General features: G+C 40.5%; 1 protein-coding gene across 8 annotated transcripts in view; it reads right to left on the reverse strand.

Moving 5' to 3' along the window:
- Positions 1-13,377, reverse strand: part of LOC135584214 (inositol hexakisphosphate and diphosphoinositol-pentakisphosphate kinase VIP2-like) — a 98,840-nt gene that overhangs the window by 63,449 nt on the left and 22,014 nt on the right. The gene's annotated exons all lie outside the window — the stretch shown is intronic.

The following is a 13,377-nucleotide window of genomic DNA, read 5'->3' on the forward strand; positions in this document are numbered from 1 at the left end:
TAGTCCAACAAAAAGAAAACTTAAGAAAAAAACATAAATGAGAATATGTATATACAATTTTGCCAAAAGTGTAAGAAATCAGACAAACTAAGTCGAGATTTGATCAACATGTGAAAAAACAAACTCCTTCTCACATGTGAAATCCCTACCTACGACAGGCCAACTTTTCTAATTTCCTCATGGCTCGGGTAACCGTGACAGGTCAAAAATCACAATTAACCAATAAAATAATCAGAATAGTTCATAAAACAAGACAGTGGGATTGGCCACTAATGATCTAATTTAATTATATTTAACCAATATCAATTAAGTATGAAACTGAAACCACTCATCTTCGAAGGATCACCGGGACAAGCATGATCCTTGACCAATCCTAGTTGTACCTCCAATTATCGACTATCAATTGAATACCAGCTGTTTCAAAATAAATTATGCCAATAAACCCCTCTCGAACACGATCAATCCTACTATCGAGCTTTTAGAAACATGTATGGTACCTGGTAAGAAGTAAGAACCAATATTTATTGACTACTATAAAGCCATATGATCTAAAAATTCCATGATATCCTCGTATTAGATGGTATTAGATGGTCAGTACAATGATATCCTCATACGAGTGTACAATGGCATGGTATGGTGACTATGGACGATACTGCAATTTGAAAGCATGCCTTCTAAGCCTGGGTAAATTCCATCTATTTCCTCATGGGTGGAACATCTAATTTCCACAATTATCATCTCACTTATTCTAGTTCTAGTTAGGGTTTAGGATTTAGGGTTTAGGGTTTTGAGGTGGAGAAAGTTGACAAATTTTGTGTCCACATGACACATACATTATGCACACATACATTAAGCCTTGTAATCTCCCCATTTTGTTCCATACAAATTAAAGCATTGGTAAGGGGCAAGCCTTGGCAATGGTAAAGTTGCTCAAGATTCAAGCCACAAAATCACTCATAGGAGGCTGCCAACATTGACCCTCCTAGACCCATCATTGAAAGAGTCGTGTAATGGCTCCTCTCTTTTTAGGTAACTTAGGTTGTATGAAACAATACTAGAGCAAATTTAAGAACTTGGTACAGAGCCTGTACCACCCTATATCGAAAAAACACAAAGCCTTTACTACTTGGTACAGGTCTAGCACCGAGTGAACTGTCCAGTTTCCAGTGCAAAGCCTCTACTACCCACTACAGTTCTGGTATCAAGCAGACTATGGTTTGCACCAGTTCGTGTATTGAATATTGATAACCTATCGGACCGATAAACACTACCCATACAGAACCATCCTAGCACTATTGGAAACCATGGTCAGTATACATATGTTAAACCCTACCGAAGACATATAGAACAATATAATGTGGCAAGACTTACATTCAAAACATGACTACTTGCACCCAAAAGTAGAAATCTATGAAGAAGCACGGACACGTCAATTTGGTGGGTGTATTCATGACAAACAAGTGTCGAACATAGATATGTCACTGACACAATCGGACACGTGGCTGACCTGTGTCTATTTTTATTTATTTTTTTTATTTTTGGAAATGACGTATCAATGTCAGAATACCTCTCTCAAGCCCCTGCCCACTGCTCCAGCACCCTTCCTCGGGTGACACTCGTGTGCGGCACTAAGTTCGCGTGACCCTCACATTTGGGGATTTCTTATCAAACCTGGAGGATCATTGATGTTAAATCATGGTTCTCTAGCAGAATGCAAGGTGTGATGCAGCACAAGTAGAGTGCGGCGATAACAAGGGGGTTCCAACCTAGGCTTCCAACGATAATTGGAGCATATTCAACACAACACCACAACCTGCACCTCGAGCCCACCTACATCTAGTTAAAGGCTGAAGCCACTATAGCATGACCTCGACGACCACAACCCGCCTCGAAAATCCCCGACCTCACCCACATCGTACAATGTGTGCCCTCGGTAACCCGCAACCTCACTAGCACCCATTGCCCGATCATGTGAGGCCCTTGGTGACTCGCAACATGCATCACGACCCATCGCCTATCACTATGCGCCCACAATGTCCCTCTCGCCCTCAAGGACTCATCGGGACGTCACCTATCACCAGCGACCTCGTTCGTGCAAACCCTTGATGTCCCGTTGTCCTATCCCCTATCACCCACGACCTCGCTCATACAAACCCACGAGCTCGATCGCAGTAATAAGCCTTTTAGCTTTTGTTTCTTTTTAAATTTTTTTTAGAAATTTATTACCACATTTTTGTGTTTTGATGTCCCTAAATTATAATTTCACAAGCTCAAAGAGAACATATAACTATATTCATGGTAGGTTTTGTTACTGCATCTTATTATGATTAACTTGTATTGTTAAATATATGAGTAATAAGTTAGAGTATAACAAGAGTAAAGTAAGCTATATGAACATATGTAAGGAATTTATTAAAAGAATATCAAGTGTACTCTGTGGAACTAAACTACTCGCACCATAAGCTATAATTTGGTGCAAAGCTTAGAGTTATTATGTGGAAATATTTTTTTTTGTTAACCATTGTTTGGTAAAGTAATTGCAAAGACTTGTATGAATGATAATTTTATATACTGCAAAAATTATTTGTATTTAATAAATAATTTTATATACTACAGAAATCAAACAGTGCAGAATCTTTTTCTTTTCATATGAATCCTTGTTGCTTTCTAATAAATTTAATTGTAATATATCTGTACTATCTAAGTACATTTATTAGAATCAAACAGTGCAGGTTAGATATTATTTATTATTGTTTTTTAGCCATAATATACGTTACATTATTATTATATCATAATTATAGCAATATGGTTTTCATTTTATTTTTGCTTTTACAGAAACACATATAAGACTATATTGACATGAAATTTCCACCAGTGTTACGATTATAATTAGAAATTTTAATATAAAACCATTATTTGAAGTACTCCATCTTATGTGCCCTCTATAAAATGTTGAATTATAATTTAGGCACAATCATGGTTTTCAAATTTCAATTATCATAATTACATGGATTCTCTATTTTATTGCATTTCCTTGGTTTCTTTCTTGCACATTAGAGATAACAATCTAATTCTACAATTTTATTACATTTCCTTCTCCATTTTATTAATAATCACTTTTATGTTTATTTTTTATGTTACTTGATGAATATTGTTCTTTTCATGGTTTTTGATGGAAAAGAGAGTCATCCACCAAAACCTTCGGAATGAGTTCATCGAGTACTATCAGTATAACTTTGATAGAATTTATGTTCTTACTATATCTAATGATAAGGAACATTACAAACCGTTATAGAGACATGTCACTAAAATGGACAAATTAAGCGGAGGTGGTGAGAATATTATATGGCAATGTAATTTTTGTCATTAAGTCAAGAAAAGTGTTTATACAAGAGATAGAGCACATCTATTAAAGATGACCGATCAACAAATTATAGTATGCAAAAATTAACAATGAAGGATATCTATGATATGCAAAAATTTAAAGACAAAACAACAAAGAGCTCTGTAAAAAGTATTACCCCCTTCTACTATTTTTGTCAGTAGGTATTCTAATGAAAATAAAGTGATAGTAACAAAGTGAAATGTATTGAATAGCACGTGATCAATTACATTATGAAATAGCTAGAATATTTTATTCTGCTGGTTTTAATTTCACCTAGAAAGAAATCTGTATTATATTAGTGTTTTTATTTTTACTGTGAACAATCCTTTATCTTGATCTGGTTATTTACCAGCTGGTAATAATTTATTAGGAACAACTCTCCTTCGAAAAGTAAGAAAAAATATTGAGAGGTTCTTACGGTTGATTAATGGCACATAGAATGAAAAAGGAGTTTGTATTGTAAGTGATGAATTGAGTGATTCATAAAAGAGGCCCTTAATTAACTTTATGATTATGACTGATGGTAGAGCCATGCAGTCAATTGCAAGATAAATATTTTAATTCAAATTTAATGAATGAACTTTATAAATGAGGTTGCAGAAGTGACTTTCTGTAGTGACCAGAAGTTATTTCAAATTTGATGAAAGAAGTTATCAAATTTACGAAAGAATTTATGGTTTGGGTCATTAAAGTTACTTTCTGTAGCTGAGAAAAAGTTTGCCTCAACAATTATTATGCTTAAAAGGTTTTTAACTTATCAACAATGGACTTCAACCTAAGGTTCTAAATACCATACCGTATTAGTGTACCGAGCTTTGCTCGGTATGGTATGGTACAGTATACCGAGCGGTATAACTAAAATACGCATAAAACCTTCCAAAAATAACTGAAAAATATTTTAAAAAAGTTAAGATAGGCTTTTTAAGTTAAAAATAAATATATATTTAGTATAGTTTTAGCAAAACTAATGTAAATTAGGTAAGAATAGTGCCACAAATCCATTTCGGGCTTTGAGGAGTAGCCTTGTGCAAGGTTCGCAATTTCGATCCATTCCGGATCGTCCTTCCGTTAATATTGAATTATCTACAAAAAATTATTTGAATTGATAGATTATTTTATATACAATTTAAACTTTAAGATTCAAATAAATTAAGTAATCACATGTAGATATAGCTGATTCTACCACCAAAACGAACGACGAGCATTTACGAGTGGTAGATCGAGATCGAGATCCCCGATCCTATGTATCTGTATATCAATATAATATGTTTATCGAATCCAATCCTAAAATTGATCCCACGACATAGTGTATTGATACACCGTGTATCATTAATGCATCAATGTAGTGATGGTCCTAGGTTGATCATCATTAATCACGTGTCCGAGGCGGCTCTTGAGGCATGTATTAGTGAATGTCAGAACTTTTAATTTCGCTACTGATTTGTTATCATGTATCATACTATTGCTCGGAGAAGTATAACCAACTATCACCGTACTATTGTTGGTCATAGGATTCTCCATCATACTATGGCTATGAATACAATGAGCTTCATTCTGTGTCTACGTCGTGTAGGCTCTGTCGCATCTATTCAAAATCATCCACTGGCTTTCCCTTCCCCTTCCATGAATAAACTTGACTAGTACCTCGTCGAGTTCCACAATTTGATTTAATCCATAATTCATAGCTTTGTTGAGTTTAGGAGAGTGAAAATATGAGAAAAAGAGAGAGAATATGAGAAAAAATGAGTTTCAAAGAGTTTAAAACAGTGCAAGTGAAATGGATTGAAATGGGCGAGAGGAAAGGGTTTAAAAACCCTTGAGGAGGCCTTCAACGATCAAATTGACCATTAGAACACTGTTACCATTCGATAACGATCGAAATCGACCGGTATTGGCTGGTACAGATCAGTAACAATCGAAATTTCAAACGTTACCACTTGATACAGCCACGTATCACCCGATATGGGGCCAAATACTTACTATCGCCCGATAACGGGTGGTTCGCATGCTGATCTATTGGCAGACCAGTACGTACCGGGCGATACGGTACGATATTCAAAATATTGTTTCAAACAATGGTTATTAGCGACAAATGGTCATGTTAGATAAATAATAATATTGTTAAAACCAAGGTTCGCCGAACCGTACCGTACCGGCGTTTCGACGCTGGCTCGGTACGGTACGGTACGGCGTACCGAGCGGTATACCAAGGTGTACCGCTCGGTACACCTGATTTCACCGATTTATCCCTCCGAAAATACCTGAAAATTAAAAAAAAAGTTAGGATAGAGTTTTCAAGTTACAAATAAATATAGTAATAGTATAAGTTTAGCAAAATCAATGTAAATTTGGTAAAAATAGCATCACATATCTTTTTCGGGCTTTGAGGTAGTCTTGTTCGAGGTTCGTATTTCAGCTCGTTATAGATTGAAATATCTATAGAAAAATTAGTTGAATTGTTAGACTATTTTGTTACAATATAAACTCTAAAATTCAAATGAATTAAATAATCATATATCTAGATATACCTGATTGTTAATTCTACCACCAAAACGAACGACGGGCCTCCACGGGTGGTGGATCGGGGTCCTCGATCCGATACATATCAATATGATACTTTTGTTGGACCCAATCATGAAATTGATCCCATGACATAGTGTATTGATACACCGTATGTCATTGATGCATCAATGTGGTACTGATCGTAGATTGATCGTCATAAATCATATTTGTCCGAGGCAGCTCTTGAGGCATATATTGGTGTTGTTCTGTATCATGTTGTTGCTCAGAGAAGGATGACCAACTATCACCATACTGTTGTTGCCCATATGATTCTTCATAATACGATGGCTGTGAATACGATGAGTCTCTTTCTGTGTCTATATCATGTATGCTCTGTCGCATTTGTTCATATTCATCCACTGCCTTCCCCTTCCCCTTCTCCTTTCCCTTCCGCGCATAAACTTAACCAGTACCTTGTCGAGTTCCATGATCTGAATCTTGAGTGGCATGTGTAAAATATTGCTCCTCAATCCATTCACCACCCTCAAGTTGTGCAGACGAGACCAACGACTGCCCGGTATCACCGCCATCATCTGTTGAGGCACTGCTGTCCGTGTTGCTGTCATGTCTCTGGACCGAACGAGAAAGAGAATGTGATTGTGAAGGTGTCTCGTCGCCCGACTCGATTCTTTCCAACGATGCAACTGATGCTATTGCCTTCCCCTTTGCCTTTGCACGTTGGGTGGACGAGTGTGACCGTTGGGTATCGGTAGTTCCTCGAGCAGTTTGACTCATACCTCTTGATTAGAAAGTTCTTCCTCTTAATCTTCCCAAATTTACCTCGATTGAATTCACAAATCGTTGTTTTATAGAGTTTATGAGAGAAAAGAAATGTTTGAGAGAGAGTTTAAGAGTGTATAATGAAATAGGGGAGAGAAGATTAGTTTAAATAGGAGGAGAAATGGCTCCAACGGTCAATTTGACCGTTGGAGCACTGTAGCACTGCTACAGTGTGGTAACGGTCGATTTCGACCGTTACCGAGTGGTATCGAGCGGTAACGGTCGAAATTTCGACCGTTACCGCCCGATACAGGCTTTTTTTGGTGTACCGCCCGGTAGAGGGCGGTCCGCGTACCGGTCGCCTCTCGGACCGGTACGTACCACCCGTACCGGGCGGTACACATCGGTACGGCGAACCTTGGGTAAAACTAAGGTTCGTAATTACGTATCGTACCGACATGTTAAGCTTTGCTAGGTACGGTACGATATGAGTGTACCGAGCGATATGCCAGGGTGTACCGCTCAGTATATATATATAATATAAAAATAAAAAAATTAATATATAAAAATATAAAAATAATATAAAAAATAAAAAGAAAAAGGAGGCATACGCTGCCTCAACGACGTTATCTCCTTTTCTTCTCCTCATCTATGACGTTCAATGAAGACATCAAAGGCCGCACGTGTCTCCAACCTTCAACGAAGAACGCGGCGAAGAAGCCGAGCAGCCGCCTCTTCGTTACCCTGGATCGGGATCGTTGAGGGAGGGCGATGCTAGATCGAGAAGCGTCGAGGTTCTCCAGATTCTCCCTCTTCCTCTCCCTCGACGCTTCTTCTTCTCTTACCGCAGCCAGGTCGTTGCTAGGCTGATACCGCTCGGTAGTGGGCAGCAACGATCGAAGTCAACCGTTACAGACCTGTTTCGGGCGGTAACGATCGAAATATCAACTATTACCGCCCAATACAGCTCTGTATCGTCCGATACGAGGCTAGATCACCAGTACTGCTCGGTAGCGGGTGGTCCATGAACCAATTTGCTAGCGAACCGATACGTACCGCTTGGTACGGGCGATATCATTCGAAATTAAAATCCTTGGGTAAAACAAGATTTGTGAACAAAAAATTGTTTGATGATATTTGGTTGAATAATATTAATTATATTATTGATTTAATTGAATCTACTTATGATATGCTTAGATTATATGACAAGGATAAACCATGTATTCATGTAGTATATGACATGCGGGACAATATGATTAAGAAAATAAAAGAAAAAATATATATCAACATTAAGGAAAGAAATCATATCTTTTATAATGTAATTTAGAAATTCTTATTGATCATTCAACAAAAAATAATACTCCACTTCATTGATTGGTGCATTCTTTAAATCCCAAGTAGCTACCTAAGAAGAAACAAAATCTTGATATATTTTTCAAATTATTATATTTTATAGTTTATTCAAATTATTATAACAATTTAACAAGAAGCAATAAAAAAATTAAGATTTAAAAATAAAATAAGTTAATAATAGGTTAACAATTAATCAAAAGTAATAAAAAACTCTAGATTAAAAATAAGAATAAAATAATAAAATAGGTAGTATACCTTGCAACGCAGCACAACTAAGGAAGAAGCAACAACAAGTGAGGAAGAAGCTTTGTCGGGTGCTAGTGAAGTCACCGAAGGCCTGAAGGCGTGCAATGGCCGCCAAGTCACTCGTAGGTGGGTCGCTCAAGGTGGAAGGACCAACAACATCGAGCAAATGGCAGAGAAGCACATGGGGCACTTGGGGTGAAGACAACTCGCGACGATAAAGAGGCGCTCAGGGTGAAGGGCTCGAGAGCACGCATCAATGGTCGGGTCACTCGTAGGCGAGTCATCGAGGAAGAAGGGTTGAAACCTTCAATTCACTCAATAGTCGAAGTATAGGTGGTCGACGAGTGGTGGTGGTCTAGTGAGGCGCTCGACGTAGGGGCAGAGCCTACCTCTTCCACAAGTGGGGTGGGGGAAAAGGTTTCATTAGTGAGAAAGAAAGGAAGCCATGCAAGTGAGGAAGAAGGGTTCCACGATGCCTTCGCACGTGAGCACCCAATCCAACACGCAAACGCCATATCCAACGATTTAAAAAATAAAAAATAAAAAAGGACACATGTTTGATCGAGTCGGTGATGAATCTGTGTCCGACACGAGCACAGCACCAAAACCATTGCGTCCATGCTTCCTAGGTATTTATCAATTTTGGTTTCTAATGATATTTATTATATAATTAAGTATATTTATGAAATTATTTATTCAAAAATTTCTATTTCAAATATTATAATGAAGAATGACTTTAAGAGGCTCCCAATCAAGTCCCCCTCATAAAGATTCAAAGGTCTAAAGACGGACTGAAAATGCCTAAGAAGATATTATACAACTACTAGGGAGAGAACATATGTCAATGAAGAATATGATAATTTCGCTAGTAGAGTTGGATAATTTGTTGATTATGATTCTTTACATGATTATGGTTATATTGCCACGAACCTACAAAAGAGAAAACGGATTAGAGAAAGCGCCTCACTCGGGATCCACAAGCAAACCTTTCAGGAAACGCTTCATAGACAATGCAAATTACAAACAAACTTTACAAGCTCTGAACGATTGCACAACAAAGGGTCAAAATGGTCCACTACAGATCGAATATCTCTTACAAGTGTCCACATGACACAACATTTATTTATAAGACTAAGAAGGCCACCAACCCAACTAAAATGGGGCTGTTAAGCCTTCGACCATTCCTCTACATGTTGTGCAAAGCATGAACAAAAAGAAAGACACTGACATACATAAGTATTACATCAAACATCCTGTTTAGAACTTTGTACGTGACATTCTCCCCCACTTATTCCTTCGACGTCCTCATCGAAGCCTTTGCCGACACTGCAACTCCTCGCCTTTGCTGAGTCTTCAATCTTCTACTCCAACTGCAATGCGCCTCTTGGCTCGCAACTGCTCTCTGCTGCTGTTTTTGAGTAGTCGAACCTTTGATCCACCATGCTGCTTCAACTCGCCAACGAATCTAACTCTAATGTGGCATTGGCTGAGTTGTGTTGATCCCTATTGGTTCCTGCGGATGCTCCAGATGAAGGAAAAGACCATCCTTACTATGCGCTAGTCTTCTCCATCAACCCGGCCGCCTACTCCCTATTTGGTCGCCTTTGAGATTGTACCGTCTTCTCCATCAACGCGGCCGCCTACTCCACTAAGTAGCAAAGGTATAGCACCGCGTACTGCCTGCTTCATTCCTTGGCCGTGCACTCTTGCATGACCCGAAGTCCTTCACTTTCGGCTATCTTAATGAGAAACTCGTTGACACCAGTTTTACGAAGTTCCTTGGCCTCTGCCCTTCAGCCTTATCTCGATACTTGGAGTTTGCCTCTATATGCTCCACCTCCTCGGCCCCTTTCACGAACAAGCGCTCTCCCTCCATGAGAGCAAGGGATCAATGACTTTCACGGAAGTCCCGCCTCTACGGTACCATGGCGCTGTCATGCCCAAGGCCCTATTATCCGTCGCCTCGCATCTGCATCCCTTTTCTTCACGATCAGTAGATATGTCTCTGTGGCACTCCTCAAAGTCCACCTCCATTCTAACTGATGCTTGATTTTGGGTAGCTAAGTTCCTCTAGACTCGTCGTCGCTTCCTCGCCCCTTTCGACCCCCTGCTTCAACACCTCTGTGTTCTCCAAGTAGCTCCCTTTGGTCGATGGAAAGACAGATTGTAACTCCCATGCATGGCCTCTGCCTTCACGTTGTTGGGTTTGCACCGATTATGTTCTCCTTAGTTTCCTTGGTAGCAACGTTCGCTTACTCGACCTTGTCCTCTGACTTGTTGGGCTCCCTTAAGCGAATATAGGCTCTGGAGTAGTCCAACTCTCCAGCTGCGTCGATCATACCTCTGCATGATCAAGTCTCTCCCATGGGACTCACTGGTACTTGCATTCGAACTTTTCCCTCGATGATACATAGCCCCATATGCTAATGACCAAAGCTTTTATCCGATGCAACATTCGATGCACGCACGGAAGACCCGCCTCCGCGGTACCATAGCCTTCACTCCTTGAATCCATAGCCCTTCTTGCTGTCGTGTTGTTCACCGAAGTGGAGCTCCTAGTAGCTCCCGATCATACCTTCGTATGATATAGTCCCTCACGGGGCAATGTCGTGTGTATCGCATTGCCACGAACTGTTCCACTACGATCCGCTACACCATGTCGCCTCCTGGTGACATCTCCATTGCATTCTGATCCTTGAGGGATGAACTCGATTTGTGATCCCTTCATGTGTGGCCTCTGCCAACACATCATAGGGCTTTTTTCACCTTCAATTGTATTCGCTCCTTTAGCAATCAACCTTCGTCCCCTCGCTCTCGGGACACACTTGGACAAAGCACCGCTCCAGGACAGCCCGTCGCCTAGTAGCTCTCGAAGTCCATCGACTTCGTTGAAATTAATGCACCATTGTCTGAATCTTGTGCCTCGACCCTACCAACACAATCTCCGTTGCGCACCGCTTCCTTCATGGCAACTTGAATGGCAACATTGTGGCATATTCTTCAAGAGTACCCGCCTCCGTGTCCTCTTGCCCCGTGCCAAGGCCTTCTGAACCCAACTTAGCCTCCGCAAGTTGAGTCTCCTTGGTTCTTCCATTAAATGCTTCTCTAAGATAAGGTGCATATGCCTAGAAGCTCCCTTCGTCTTTGGCATCATGCAAGATGAGTTCGTTCCATTAGAATGAATGATCCATGGAACGACATATTCCCACTCTTGCCTCTGCAAGAATTCATGTCCTTGACCTCTGTCCAAGGAAAGCTCTATGCCTCTGCTCCATGTTCCATCTTCTATGCTGGCTCCCTTCATACGACTTGGGTACTTCGCCAAGTTATACCAAAGTTACTCCGCTCCTCATTTTGCATTGAGTTGATGGTGGCCTTCGCGCCCACCATTTCATGGGTCAACCCTCCATTGAGTCCGATCTCTATATCGATTCCAAGTGTGCCTTCATTTGCGTTGCTTTCGGTCGCTCCCCCACTTGATCTCGTTATGCATCCACCAATGCATTCTCTCAAGCGAGATCATGCGACGACTCCTCACTGCTCACTCGGTCCATTGAGCTTCGTGGAGTTGTTGTTTTTGAGGTACTCCTCAACATGTACGATCTGTTGCACATGATTCTCCCTCTAGAGAGCCGGGACTTATCCCTCCTAGATATCTATCCCGTTAGAGCAACATCTCTCTTTGTTTCCTTCTCTCTGAAAGTTTCGGAGACCACCATCCACTTGGACTACTCTGATTTGCTGAACAAACTATGCATTGTTCTATCTCCTGCAAACGCACTTGATAGATTGCGACTCCACGTCAATACAGTCCCCGTTGCACCACTCAAGGCCTAGCAACATGCTAAACTCTCTGCACACTTCAGCCTCCTACGGACGTATCCTTCTCATATCGAAGAGAAAGTTTCAATGCTCCATGGCACCGAGTTTTGGTCGCATTGGGATGGCCACGAGCATTCCATCGTCCGCATACAAGCCCTTGCATGAGTACCGAATTCTTCAAGTTAGCAATTCCCCTCACCTCTGTGAGCTTCGCACAACTCTTTCGATCGCTAAGCAACTCATTCTACCTTGCATAGTTATATCCTTTACCAAGCGCCTCGCTTGCCTTGAGCACCATCAAGTATAGTTATCAACATCGAGTCGTAGCTCAAACTCAGGCATCCCAACATTTGTGCGCTACGCATTCTTTCAAGCTTACTTGTTCTCGTGGTGCCTCTTGAGCGAAGGGTTGGCAATCCCTCTAAATGTCAATCTCAGATGCCCGTTCCTCCGAGCGACTCCTTTTCCCTACATCTCTATGCTCGTTTTCCTTTAAACGGTCGCGCGTGTGCTGACTGCCCTCAACGCAGCCCCGCTAGGTCCCCCACATTTGCATACCAAGTGTTTCTATGAGTGCTTGTCCCCCTCTGATATCATCCGTCACGGACTTAACTGGTTTTGCCTAAGTCGTGCGGCACCTATGCGTGTTCGTCCGCAAATGTCAGCCTCCCCGAAACCTCCCATGGTCCCTTAGGACCTATAAAAGAGAAAACGAGTTAGAGAAAACGTCTCACTCGGGATCCACAAGCAAACCTTTCAGGAAATGCTTCATAAACAATGCAAATTACCAACAGACTTTACAAGCTCTGAACGGTTGCACAACAAAGGGTCAAAATGGTCCACTACAGACCGAATATCTCTCACAAGTGTTCACATGACACAACATTTATTTACAAGCATAAGAAAGCCACCAAACCCAACTAAAATGGGGCTGTTAAGCCTTCGACCGTTCCTCTACATGCTGTGCAAAGCATGAACAAACAGAAAGACACGAACATACATAAGTATTACAACAAACATCCTGTTTCGAACTTTGTCCGTGATAATATAGATCCTAAAAGTTATAGGTCGCATACTGTTCATCTGCTCTTATGCTTCAAGCATTAGCTTTGAAGTTACTTATGTAGTCTTCCACTACATCACATTGCGAAAAACACTTGAGTACATATTCTTTCATGCACTCTCTTAAAAGGAACAAAATGACACCTCAACATGCAAAAGTTTTGGTATTCATTCATCGTAATCTCTATCTTCTCTTCTCTCCAAAATACTAAGGAGAGACTAAGATG

Source organism: Musa acuminata, chromosome BXJ3-4 (assembly GCF_036884655.1).
Source record: "Musa acuminata AAA Group cultivar baxijiao chromosome BXJ3-4, Cavendish_Baxijiao_AAA, whole genome shotgun sequence".
NCBI classification, from domain to species: domain Eukaryota; kingdom Viridiplantae; phylum Streptophyta; class Magnoliopsida; order Zingiberales; family Musaceae; genus Musa; species Musa acuminata.